Source organism: Bos indicus, chromosome 2 (assembly GCF_029378745.1).
Source record: "Bos indicus isolate NIAB-ARS_2022 breed Sahiwal x Tharparkar chromosome 2, NIAB-ARS_B.indTharparkar_mat_pri_1.0, whole genome shotgun sequence".
NCBI lineage: Eukaryota > Metazoa > Chordata > Mammalia > Artiodactyla > Bovidae > Bos > Bos indicus.
In genome coordinates, this window is record NC_091761.1 from 95,619,167 (window position 1) to 95,632,059 (window position 12,893).

A 12,893-nucleotide genomic window follows, 5' to 3' on the forward strand; every position below is an offset into this window, starting at 1 on the left:
AATGAAGTAAACATTTAAATAGAATTAGGATGCCCTTTAAATCTGATAAAGGTGCTCTTGGCTTAAAATAAATAAAGCGTATATTTAATGAGTAAACACTGGAAATATTCAAAATCAGAAATAAACTTAAGATGTCCTTTAATATTTTTATCACCTTATATTCTCTGGCTAAAGCAGTAAGTCTTGAAACAAAAAGAATCCATTTTTTGAACTAAGATATTAAATAAAGTACTCAAAAATCACATAAGCATATATCTGAAAAAGCCAAATGAATTAACTAAAAGCTTTCTGCATTAATAAAGACATAAAATGACTTGAAATAGGATAAATACCTAAAAAGCAATAATACTCCAATATACTGACAATAACCAAATATACCATAAAATAGAAAAGAAAAGCTATTCAAAGAGCAATAAATAAAAGACCTACCAACTCAATGTGAAATGTATTAAAACTGTTAAAACTTTGATTAAGAGATATAATTTGAATAATTAATAGGAAGAGTTACATTTATATTAAATGGTAAAATTTTAACATAAAGGTGTCATGGCTTCTCAAACTTATTAAAATAATTCTATCCAAAAATACAACAGGACCTCTCTGGGAAGTCATTAGAATTAGTGTGGACTAACTGTTAAGCTTGGTGCCTATCTTATAACAAGGGATCAAAACTCTAAACAGGAATAATTAGCAAAGGAAAATCCCATGGACGGAGGAGCCTGATGGGTTACAGTCCATGGTGTCGCTAAGAGTGGGACACGACTGATCGGCTTCACTTTCACTTTTCACTTTCATGCATTGGAGAAGGAAATGGCAACCCACTCCAGTATTCTTGCCCTGAGAATCCCAGGGACGGGGGAGCCTGGTGGGCTGCCGTCTATGGGGTCGCATAGAGTCGGACACAACTGAAGCGACTTAGTAGCAGCAGCAGCAGTCTTACGGATCAGTCTCGTTGGATATCAGAATATAGATGTGAAGAATCAGCAATTATAACTGAGTTTTGATATAAATGTAAAAATGTAAACCAAAGGAAAGGACCAAACACCCTGGGGACAGATTCTGTTACACTTAGTGTCACATTTATAGATGGCTCTATAGTTTACAAAGCTTTCTACCTGCATTACCATTTATGCTTCAAAACCATGCAGTGAAGCAAGAATTATTCTTATGCTTATTTTCTTTATGAAGCAACTGATACTCAGAAATTAAATGACTTGCCCAACATAATAAAGTGAAGATGAATGTGGACTTGAGCCCAGATTTTTTGACTTCCCAAAGCAGGCCTCCTTTTACTATATTTTTCTCACAAAGCAATGGAGAATGGCTATTTTTAAAGTGATACTGAAATTTAGAGAGAAAAAACTTTAGACTCACCATATATCCCTGCTAAAGATTAAAAAAAAAAAAATCTGATCGTCTGAAGATTTCAATATTAAAAATCAAATTATAGAAACCTTGGCAAAAGAAAAAAAAAACATAAAGACATGAGGCTGAACCAGCATCTGAGATGTCCCCTCACTGAGCCCAGTCAGAAGTGGGAGCTGCAATGCTTCTGCCCTGTCCTGTTTTCTAGGACTAGCAACCCCTATCCACTGCAGATGAATTTCCCATTATCACAAAGATGTAGAAGTTCCCAAAGTAAAGATGAAACTCTCCAGGAAATAACTGTTCAGAGAAAGTGTATAGTCTTCTTGTTGGACTCCTATGACTTGGGAGCATTCACTGGATCTTACAGATGGGCAAAATCAGGAGTGGAAGAGAAGTCCCTACAGGTTGAGTTTAATTAAACAAACAGTTGTTGCACTGAACCAGGAAGGGATTTTGTGGATAACTCGTGTTGTGGTCACTTCAGGAGGCAGGAAGCTATGAACTTTCTCATTCACCCTATACACCCCCTCTCCCATCACAGACATTAAATCTGCTCCTCCAAATGCAAGAATATCTATGGAGTTTCAATGTGTGTGACAGGTACAGGCAGATTGATGGTTGTTTACAGAAACCAGGAAATCCCCAAACTAAAGTGATCTAGAGGAATTCATTTTGCTCCTCTGAATCCAAGTTTCCCTTTCTGTAGCATGGAAATGTCTTTCTTTAACCTTTTTTTGTCCCTCAGGATGTCAAAATAATAAAACAAAAAAAAACTCTATGTAAAGTTCATTGGGACCTCAGGGAAATGTGTTATGAAATGACACAGTCTCATTGTCACCTGATATCTCATGGCTTCAGCTGGCTCCGCTTCTTTGCATTTCCCTTTTGGCAGGGAACTTTGCCATCTTTACATTTAACATGTCTCTGTTGAGGGACTAGCACTATTAAGCTGGTGCTTTGACAACTACATCGACAAAAGAGCAGGATATACGACATGTGAAGGTGAAAGGACAGTGACTACGGGGAGCAAATGAGCTTTTAAACAAGCCTGACACCATCCAGCTAGTCTTCATACTGCCTCCTGTGAAAAATCCTGACATATTGGTACATTGCTATGAGTTATTTCTTCATATAACTGGCTATAGTGGCCTAACATTATTTGATCTTGTAAAGTGTTATCTGGGACCACAAACTTATTTTATTTTAAGCTCAATGACATTTCATCAGCAGTTAACACAGCATGAATAGCTAAAACTCACTTTGGCACAGTGCATGAGGCCCTCAGGATTTCTCTGCTTTATTTTTGTTCGAATACATAGCTCTCTGACTTTTCTACTTTTGATAGTTTTTGTTTTGATACAGCTTTGTGAGTTTTGAGCCATATTTTTAGTCCATTATTATATATATTATTATTTATTTCACCACAAGATGTACTTATTATCTGTAATAGTGAAAACTAATTCACTTCATTTCCCTACATTAGCTACACCTAAAAAGGGAAGACGTTTATTTCCTGATCATGTTTATAGGGGTAGAATGAAGAGGAGACAGAGATGGTCATTAAGTACTCTATGAGATGCTTCCATCCTGACAAACCTCTGTTCTGGGCTTGCAGAGGACTTAAACACAGGCAGGGTTCTCACTGAACCTTCAGAGGATTCTCTCGATTTGAAACTAAAACCCTCACTAAGACCTGGATTGTTATAATGCTTTCTGGAAACTCAAAACTATCAGTCTTAATTGCTATTGAGCTACCAACTCTCTGGGATTTTTTCTTTAAATTCAAGAAATTGTTTATTTTCTAGATGTATTTTAATTTTATTTTGTTTAAACTCTCTGATTTCTGCCCAATCAATAACATCAACCATACAATTAATCTGCTTCTGTCTTTGAGACAGCTGAAAAACTAGCTAATTTTTCAACCTACTAGGCATAAATTCAGCCTGTATGGAAACTCAGCCTACTTTTTCACCAGTTCTGTAACAACTTTCTCATCTGCAACATGAGAAAACAGCCACCTAGGTCATAGAGTCACCAGAAGAATTATATAATAAACAAGACTGCACCGTATTTGGTGATTGACAACATATATTGCTATCAATAGCAATATTTTCTTAATAAAACAATAATAACATATGCCCCAAGAAGATAAACAATAGATTTTTGCATGCTCTGTCCATTGCAATACTTTGCTCATGCCTAACAAGAATTCATCAGTCAGGGTGACCATATTAATTGATAAGGATAAGTGTTGACTTTTGCATCTGTGCTGATTATAATTTAGACCTCCCTTTAGAAAAACTTTTTATGGGTGTATAATATACATAGAGAAAAGAAGTCTGAGTGTTACAATGTGATGAATTTTCACAAAATGAACACAGGGTATGTACCCAATACTTGGATGAGAAAACAGTATTTCCAGCATCCTCAAAGTGCCCCTGTGTACCCCATCCTGCATACTGGAAAACTCCAGAGAAAACCACTAGCCTTACTCCTAATGCTGTAGGTGTTTCATCTGTTTTATAATTTTTTAGACATGGAATTAGACATGGAATTTTATGTATGGAATTATTAGTGCAAGCCTTTCTGAAGCTTAGTTAAGCTTACCACGTCAAGAAGGTCTGAACCCTAAAGAAGCTTGCCTTTTCTTGGGTAACTTAAGGAAAGTGAGCTGGAAGAGAAGGGGGATGAGGAGAAGAACCATATAATCTGCCATCCAAACTGGAACACCTTTGAGAGCAAAAGGAGGTACTATACATAATGCTGCTGGGACAAAGCGTGTCAACAGTGACTGTCCCCAGCAAACCAGGTCAGGTAGTCGCCCTGGTGAGAAGGGATGGTAGAAGGCAGCAGGGTTGCACTAGCAGGCAAAATCTATCTTAAAGACCATAAAATAAAATCCACTCACAGTGCCTGAGATGTAATTAAGATTGGGGGCTAGAGAGCAACTTCCCATAGAGTGTGAAAGTGAAAGTGTTAGTCGTTCAGCCATGTATGACTCTTTGTGACCCCATGGATTGTAGCTCACCAGGCTACTCTGTCCATGAAATTCTCCAGGCAAGAATACTGGAGTGGGTAGCCTTTCCTTCTCCAGGGGATCTTCCTGACCCAGGGAGCGAACCTGGGTCTCCTGCATTACAGGTGAATTCTTTACTGTCTGAACCAACAGGGAAGCCCCCCATAGGGTGTGGTTATTGGTAAAACTCAGGTCAATAATTATTTACTGAGTCCCAGGTAGGTGCAAGGCACCACAAGGGCATAAAGACATCTCAGGCATTGCTCACAATACCACAGTAAAGCTCAGAGTCTAATGGTGGCAATAAGACAAGTTCACAGATAGGTAAACTGCCAATGGAAATATACAAAGCACTCTGAATTCCAAGGACATATACAAAGAGATACATGGATTCTAAGGAATGAGAGGTCATGTCTACTGGGAGACAGGAAAAAGCACCATGGGACATGTAGCAGTTAAGATGAATTTAGAGTCTGCTCCAATGGTTCTCAACCTTGACTGCACATTAGAATCATTTGGGGAGCTTTTCAAACTCCTGTTACCCAAGAAGTACCCGAGACCAGTCAAAACAGAATCTCCAGGAAAGGTATTCAGGCAAAAGTATTTTGAAAGCTCTCTCTCACTGGTAATTTCAGTGAAGAGTCAAAGTTGAGAACCACTATTGTAGAAAGATGAATAGGCATTAGCTGGCAGGAAAGGTGGGAAAGAGAGGGAACCATGGAGAGAACAGATGTTAGTTAGTATATTCCATTTTTGGTAGGCACACAGAGAAGAATCATCCATTGGGAATTATATATGGAGAAGAGGCACCAGGGCAAAAATAATTTAACCCCCACCAGGAAAAAAAATTAATTAATTATGAAACCATTTGCTAAGGCCAATAACAGGGATGGATGGGGAAAGGATGCACTGAACATCAAGGGAACTCAGAATGGTAATAAATCCATCATGAATCATACAAGCCATCTGATAACTTCTGTTCCTCACATTAGCATCCCATTAAGCCGTTATTAGTGAGAGCAAGGAAACTGAATGAAACCAGCTTCCTGGGTTAGCACTAGCAGCCGGGAGAGAGTTAACAAGCTGCAGTCTTCCACTGGCATCTTTAAGGACCTGAGCTCTATTTATAAGGGATGCTTAGAGGCCCCAAATCTTGACCTATCACGCTCCTGCTGTGGAAGTTTGGGGGGCAGCTAGAATTAATCACAGTGGAGACACAATTTACCGATCAATATCAGCCAATTAGAAGGCTCCCTGCTGTGGAGAGTTCCCTTGGAATGCCAGATGACCTCTGCCCTTGACTTTTCATGGGGGCAGATGTTTCTTTATCACAGCTGCTGGTAAGTATGGTATTAGAGGGTGTGTAGCTCATTTCACAACATGCCAACCCCACCAGGGCACCTTGAAGCTGAAGATTCTTAGGACTTACATATGAGCCACCTGTCCACGGAAGACACAGACGGAAATTGTATCAGTAATTAATTCACAGCCAATGTGCCACTTTTTCTGCAAACTAACCCCCAACCTTCAAGAAGCCATTGATAACAACAGAAAGTAGGAAACTCAGTCTTTCTGGTGAATTCACTCTGGTGTCGCTCTCTTGCTCTACTGCTTGTGCTGTATCCATCAGAAGAGAGGAGATTCCAAGACCTGGAGCACAGCCAGAGGTGGCCAGATTTTTAACACATCAGTTTTGCCAATGGCCCATCACAGAACCACCTAGTGGGGAAAAAATCCTAGTAGCTGCCACTGTGTTCTGTGGTATGGTCAAGGGACTCAAGACAGAGCTTCAGCATGGGCTCTAGGACCTCCCATCCTCCCTGAACTTATGTGATAGCTGTTTGTCATTATTGTTTATAGAGTCAGACCAATTATTTTTTATCACTTTTCTGAGATCTTTGCCACAGAGGTAATAAGCCCCAGGGCAAGAAAGTTTAGAAAAAGAGAAGTAAATAATTTTGGAAAATGTTCTGAAATTTATCATTTATTTTTCTGCTTTTTACTTTCCAATTTTTATTTTAAAGAGAAAAATCTATTATTTACAGCCTTTCCTGCAGACTCCAGGACTTCAGGCATTTGACCCCAAACTCCTTATTTGTTTCATCCTCTCTTGAAGGACTGCAATCATGGTTTCTTCAGATGCACACTTAAGGAAAACTTCTCAACTCTTCTCCAAGAATCCCCTGCCTCCATCCCTAGAGAATCATGGCTTCAAAATGAAACATAAAACAAAGTTTTGAGCTGACTTTGGTAAGTACAAGACCTGGGGCTTGTGATTCCCTCCCCTGCCCGTACCCCAATCCATAAATCTTTTCATTTAAGTCAAACTTGATAAAAACAACAATTTAAAATTTCCTTGAAGGGAAAAAACAAGTTTTTGGAAGGTCAACCTAGAAGTTGTGAATGGATATGTTAGGGACAGCATCATAGATTTTGCCTTGGAAATATAGGAAGAGAAGGAAAGTTTCATAAGCTGATGATATTTCTACAAATTAGACCCAAGAATTTTGAAGTATTTAAATGCACCACTTGGGGCCAACCTCTTTCTGTCTTGAGCCTTCTCATTCACCAAATCCCTAAGTGATTCACTCTCTAAGCCCGTCCCCAAATATAAAGCAGTCCTCCCATATCACCTGATCTGAGGGATGACTCTGCCCACATTCATTACTGCTATAAAATGGGACATTGTCACCTTCCTATCTCATCACCTAGCTCTAAAAGCTTTGAAACCCTCTGCTGCGTTGCACTCTTGCCAAAAACGTTTAGCTTGATTCTTATCAGGAGAGAAAAACCCAGACAAGTCCAAATCAAGAGACATGATGCTTGTGTGAGTGCAGGCACAAAACTGGCAAAATGTTAAAGCAATCACTGGGTCTAGTAAATAGTATCAGGACTATATTACTTTTTCAATTTTTCTGTAGGCTCAAAATTTTTTCAAAAACCCAAGGTGTACCTCACACTGACACAGTGTTCGATCTGCTGCATATAGCAGTCCATGAATTAACTATGATAGTAAAAAAAAAAAAAAAAAGTCTTACACTAGTATTTGGCACAGGAAATGAAACAGATTCTTAAACCAATTTTCAACAAAACTAGAGGATCTTTATGAAATACTGAATTCCCTTTATCAGGAAACGATCTCTTAAAGGAAAATAATACCATGTCCAAGGGATCAACTTCCTCATGAACAGAATTAGAGAAAGTTCTTCTCTCCACGGTGACAAATCTTGTTTAAACTGCCTCATCAAAAGATGAAGAATTCTCAATTAACTAACTCAAAGCACTCAGATATCAAAATGGCAAATTTTCAGGAGAAAGCCACTGCTTTAGATATGGAAGGACCTCAGAAGTAATTTTAGTAACTACATTAAATGGTATGTAGGTTTCCTGCAATGTGAATGAGACCAAAAATGGATAATCAATTTATTTTATCTAAGAAATGTTAGACTAAATTATACTTTAAATTTCTTGATTTAAGGTCACCAGTTATATTTACTTGTATAGCCACATACATATTACATGATACAAACACGTATATGTGGCATGATACAGAACATGCTTCTAAACGCAATTTATTAGATTTATTTACCACATTGTTTACAAGTTTTGTGCCCAGGAAAGACATTAGTCAACTTATACTATTTTTAACTGCCTAGATGAATTTGTATTAGAATATGAAAATTTATCAAGTTGTCTATTATTTTTGTTGATTAAACACATTTCTTTAAAAAATATTGTAAGTTGACTAATGTCTTTCCTGGGCACAAAACTTGTAAAGAATGTGGTAAATAAATCTAATAAATCGCACTTAGAACCATGTTATGCATCATGCCACAGATATGTGTTTTTATTATGTAATATGTATGTGTCTATACCAGTCCATTCTAAAGGAGATCAGCCCTGGGATTTCTTTGGAAGGAATGATGCTAAAGCTGAAACTCCAGTACTTTGGCCACCTCAAGCGAAGGGTTGACTCATTGGAAAAGGCTCTGATGCTGGGAGGGATTGGGGGCAGGAGGAGAAGGGGACGACAGATGATGAGATGGCTGGATGGCATCACCGACTCGATGGATGTGAGTCTGGGTGAACTCCGGGAGTTGGTGATGGACAGGGAGGCCTGGCGTGCTGTGATACATGGGGTCACAAAGAGTCGGACACAGCTGAGCTACTGAACTGAACTGATGTGTCTGTACAAGTAAATATATATAACTGCCGACCTTAAATCAAGAAATTTGAAGCATACTTTAGTCTAACATTGGCTCAGATGGTAAAGAATTCGCCTGCAAAGCAGGAGATGCAAGTTCGATTCCTCGGTTGGGAAGATCCCCTGAAGAAGGGAATGGCTACCCTCTCCAGTATTTTTGCTTAGAGAATTCCATGGACAGAGGAGCATGGCAGGCTATAGTCTATGGGGTTGCACAGAGTCGGACAGGATTGAGCAACTAACACTTTAAGAGATCATTAACATGTATAAGAAAGAAAAGACAAACAAAGAGTAAAACCATCACAAACTGCGTATCTATAAAAAGAAAATATGCAGCACGTTGTGTATTTTCAACATGATTAACAAGGCTAATAATCTGTATTCAGAAGCATTAGTCCATGTAGCACATGCTACTTAAGGCTCTCGGACTGATGATCAGAATAATAATCATGAACAACTTCTCCTGAATGCTTACCAAGTGCCAGGCACTACATTAAGCACTTTGCATATATTATGTCTTGTTTAACCCTCATTTTGTAGAGAAAGCTCCTCAGACCCAGAGAAGTTGAGTGATCCGCCCAAGGTCATGTGTTTCATAAGTGGTCAAGCAGAGGTCCAAATCCAAGTGTCTCACTTCAGACCCCACACTTACCACCATTCCAGGCACTGCAACTGTCAATGAGCGGCTCAGAATGAGAGCATGAATGGGACCACTCATGCACAAGCCACCTCACAGCATGACAAAACGGTATAACTGTTCTGTTCTCCATTTGTTTTCCAGGTCGAAATCTCAAATACTATAAACTGTACAGTACTGTCTGCAGGTGGACCACATTGTAGGGGAAATAACGTGATTCAAGCCAGCCACCTGCCCCTGCTTTCCAGGATTCTACCACTCAGCTCTGATCAAGCTAGCATCCCTCCTCCTGTCACCAGCAAAGCCCATGAAACATTTCCAAGAATTAAAAATAGAATCTGGGTAATAAAATAAAAGTCTAACCTTTTTTTCCTTTGTGCTTGGACAAAGGAAATAGTTTCATTTGCTCATAGTGGGGCATGTGCAGAGGCCTCACACTGGCCATTCAGACCAGTTCCTAGAGCAAAATGGCCATGCCCACACCTCGGCTCAGGGCATGTGCAGGAGCGCTGTGAATGGCACTGCAATTCAAGTTGGTGGCAGCAGGCTGTGTGCACAGAGCCGCTGCTCTGGCACTGTGACCCAAAGCCCTGAGCAGCATGCCTGCGCCGGACTCACGAAAGCTCCGCCCCCTTTCCTCCATAGTAAGACTTCAATAAAGCAGCCCTGCTAATGGCTTGTTGGGGGGAACGTGTGCTAAAGAGCAAGGTTCCCCAGCCTCTGGGATCTAATGCCTGATAATCTCGTGGAGCTGAAATAATAATAATAGAAATAAAGGGTATAATAAATGTAATGCGCTTGAATCATCCTGAAACCATCCCGCCCACCCCCACCCCCAGGCCAAGGAAACATTGTCTTTCTAAAAACCAGTCCCTGGGGCCAAAAAAGGTTGGGGATCCCTGCTATACAGCACAATCTCGCATCTGTCCATTTTCTGATCCAAAAATAAAACTTTCCTTGGCTTCTGATCCCAGCTTGGCCTGATTGTGTTGGCCGAAAGGACCCCAAGCAGGAGCACCCTTGCTGGGGACCAACTCTGGAAAGTAAATGACTGTCCCCAACCCTAGGTCCCCACTGTGAGCTTGATCATGAGAACCATTTTTGCCCTGGAAAGCATGGAAAGGCCCTGCTAACAGGGGAAAAAATCAACCTGGAGCCTAAACAGGAAAGAACCTTTCTCTTCCACAAATCAGAAGTGGGGCTAAAGATTTTGGTTTTACCTGACTTGAAGACAGTGAAGAATGAAGTAAGAACCACGTATTGCACTTGGCACATAGGAAACATGCAGCAAATGGCTGTTGTTGTTACACAGCTTTTACCCTTGTACTCTCTGTAACAGAACTGAGTCATGCATCTTAGAAAATCTGTGTTGGATTCCAGTGCTGGGGAGAGGGAAAGGTTACCCCTAATACAGTCTGAGAGTGACAGACAGATGGAGCCCTGGGGATCCACAGTTTGCTGGAAGAAACCCCAATTCTTTCAGCGTGTAAAGTAGTGGCACATAGCAGAAAGGTGAAATTATTCACTGGACAAATGCATTAGAACATGTGACTTGTATTCATAGGATCTTTGCCATCACAGTTTATACTCTATCAGGCTGAATGAAAGCCACTATTTCATAATTTTAATTTTAACCTGTAACTCAGATACTAAGTTTCCTCAAGCTACATATTCCCCCTACAACTACAGCATCATCAGTTTGACATTGTAAGTTGGGAGCAGGGGAGCCATTTTTCAAGAAAAGCATTTTTAAGCTAATATATCATTTCCAACACATCCTATATATAAACTACATATAAAACTACTATGTTTCATGGGCTATTTAGATTATTTTAGTCTGTTAAAAAGAGAAAAAAGAAAACATAATACTTTTTGGACACTTCAGACTTCTTTCTCTTTGCTTTGATGATCTTCTTCTTTTCTCCCCTTAGTTTTTTCTCTGTTCAAAAGCAAAGTTTTAGATCGTGTAATTAGAAACTGAAACAATTTCTGGGTTTTGTACATCACCTGGCTCATTCTTCAGAATATTCTTTGCTCTATTTTTTAATGTACATTTTTAAAGGTAATAATGTAATCAACTTTGACCTTTAAAATCTTCAAAGAAATCAATTAGAAAGAGAAAAGGACTAGGTCATGAGCAGAATGGGAAAAAAAAAATATATCTAACAAGGACAGGAAGACATAGAAAAATCCTAAATGGAGTGTGTGTGTTGTTTTTCTTTTGTGTATGTATGTTTTAAGCAAGGAAATTTTGAGTTTAAAAAAAAAGTAAGAAATGAGAAAGATGGTAAGCTGCTTTTTCATAGGCAAAGATTTGTAAAGCAAAGAAAAGGAGAAAAGAATTGTAAAATATCAGTGTGCTGCTCTGTGGCACCTGTTTATACCATCAAGCTGACGCTTCCAGGCGCCTTGTGTCCACACTGTCATTCGGATTCTTTGTTCTCAGCCAGGAGGTGATACTGATGCTCTCTCTATTTCTCTTCCTTTTCCTTCCTTTTCCCTCCCTCTCCCCTCTCTTCTCCTCTCTCTTTTCTTCATTCTCCCTCTGCTTTTCCATTCAGTTTCTAGTGTGCTTCCTGATTTGCCTGCAAACATGGCTCGTTTTCCTGGTACGGATAACATTTTGTTTGATCAAAGAAAATCAGTGAATTAAAAGTCCTTCTGAAACCAAAAGTTCTTCCATGTTGTATCACAGTAAAATCTACAGCAGAGCCCCCGAAGCTGTTATCATGCTGCAACGAACATAGGAGCCGAGGCAAAGCCAATACAAGCTGAGTTCAACAGTCACATGTATCTGAGGCTAAGGGAAAATTACTCCTGAAAGAAGTAATATGTTGGCTGAAATTCATTATGAAATATAAATGACTACTGTCAAATCTTTTGCAGAAGCAGAAATTGATGAAGGGGAGGGCAGAGATAGGAAAGGGTGAGGAACCCTTTAAGAAGGGAGCCTTCAGCAGAAGGGAGAAAAATAAGCAGAAAAAGACCTTTTCTGAAGGTCATCTGGGTCTGTGCTTCTATTTCACCTTGAATTTGCTCGACCCTTCACATATGTGTGAAAGAGTCCAGGTATAGTCATCCAAAATCAAACAGAAAATAGACACCTATCTCAGAAAAATGGGAAGAATCTACAAAAATTCAAGGCAGTCATAGCCTAATTGTGTCTCAGGTTTGGGCCAGCCAACAACTCCCAACCCCAGGTCAGCTCCTAAAATTCTACTGTTCCTGTCTCACCTGGTAGAGGTGGGGCTGTGTGGGGGGGTGCTAAGTCACTTCAGTTGTCTCAGACTCTGCAACCTGGGCAGAGCCAGAATTTCCAAGCTCGTCACTGGACCATTGTTTTGATTCCTCCATCTCTTGTTCCTTGAGCAAATCGGCATTCTCATGCTGGCTTTGCTATCTTAAAGACCTTCAACAGTCTCTGAAATTGGATAGTCCTAATAGACTATTCCTGTCTAACTCTAAAAGTCCATGGCAAGAGGCAGTTTCTCATTTGCTGAGCACTACTTCAGTTTTACTGTATAGGATAGTTAGTTTGTGAGACTAGAATATCTCATTGAGGTCTACTTGCCTCTTCCTCCCCAAAGTATTAACTTATAGAAGTAAAAAAAATTTACCTCCAAAGCAGTTGGGGCATTATTCCCAAATCTGAGGATTACTAAAGGTCT

The 12,893-nt window shown here is 39.6% G+C and overlaps 1 long non-coding RNA gene across 3 annotated transcripts in view; it reads left to right on the forward strand.

The window, feature by feature from the left end:
* Nucleotides 1-10,018, forward strand: part of LOC139186436 (uncharacterized) — a 32,797-nt gene extending 22,779 nt beyond the window's left edge. For 2 of the 3 annotated variants that reach the window (XR_011569979.1, XR_011569978.1), the window contains 2 exons: nt 6,430-6,634; nt 9,370-10,018. This is a non-coding gene — a long non-coding RNA (uncharacterized lncRNA). The remainder of the gene's footprint in view (nt 1-6,429; nt 6,635-9,369) is intronic. The other variant, XR_011569973.1, reaches the window with a different exon arrangement.
* The last annotated feature ends 2,875 nt before the right edge of the window (nt 10,019-12,893 follow it).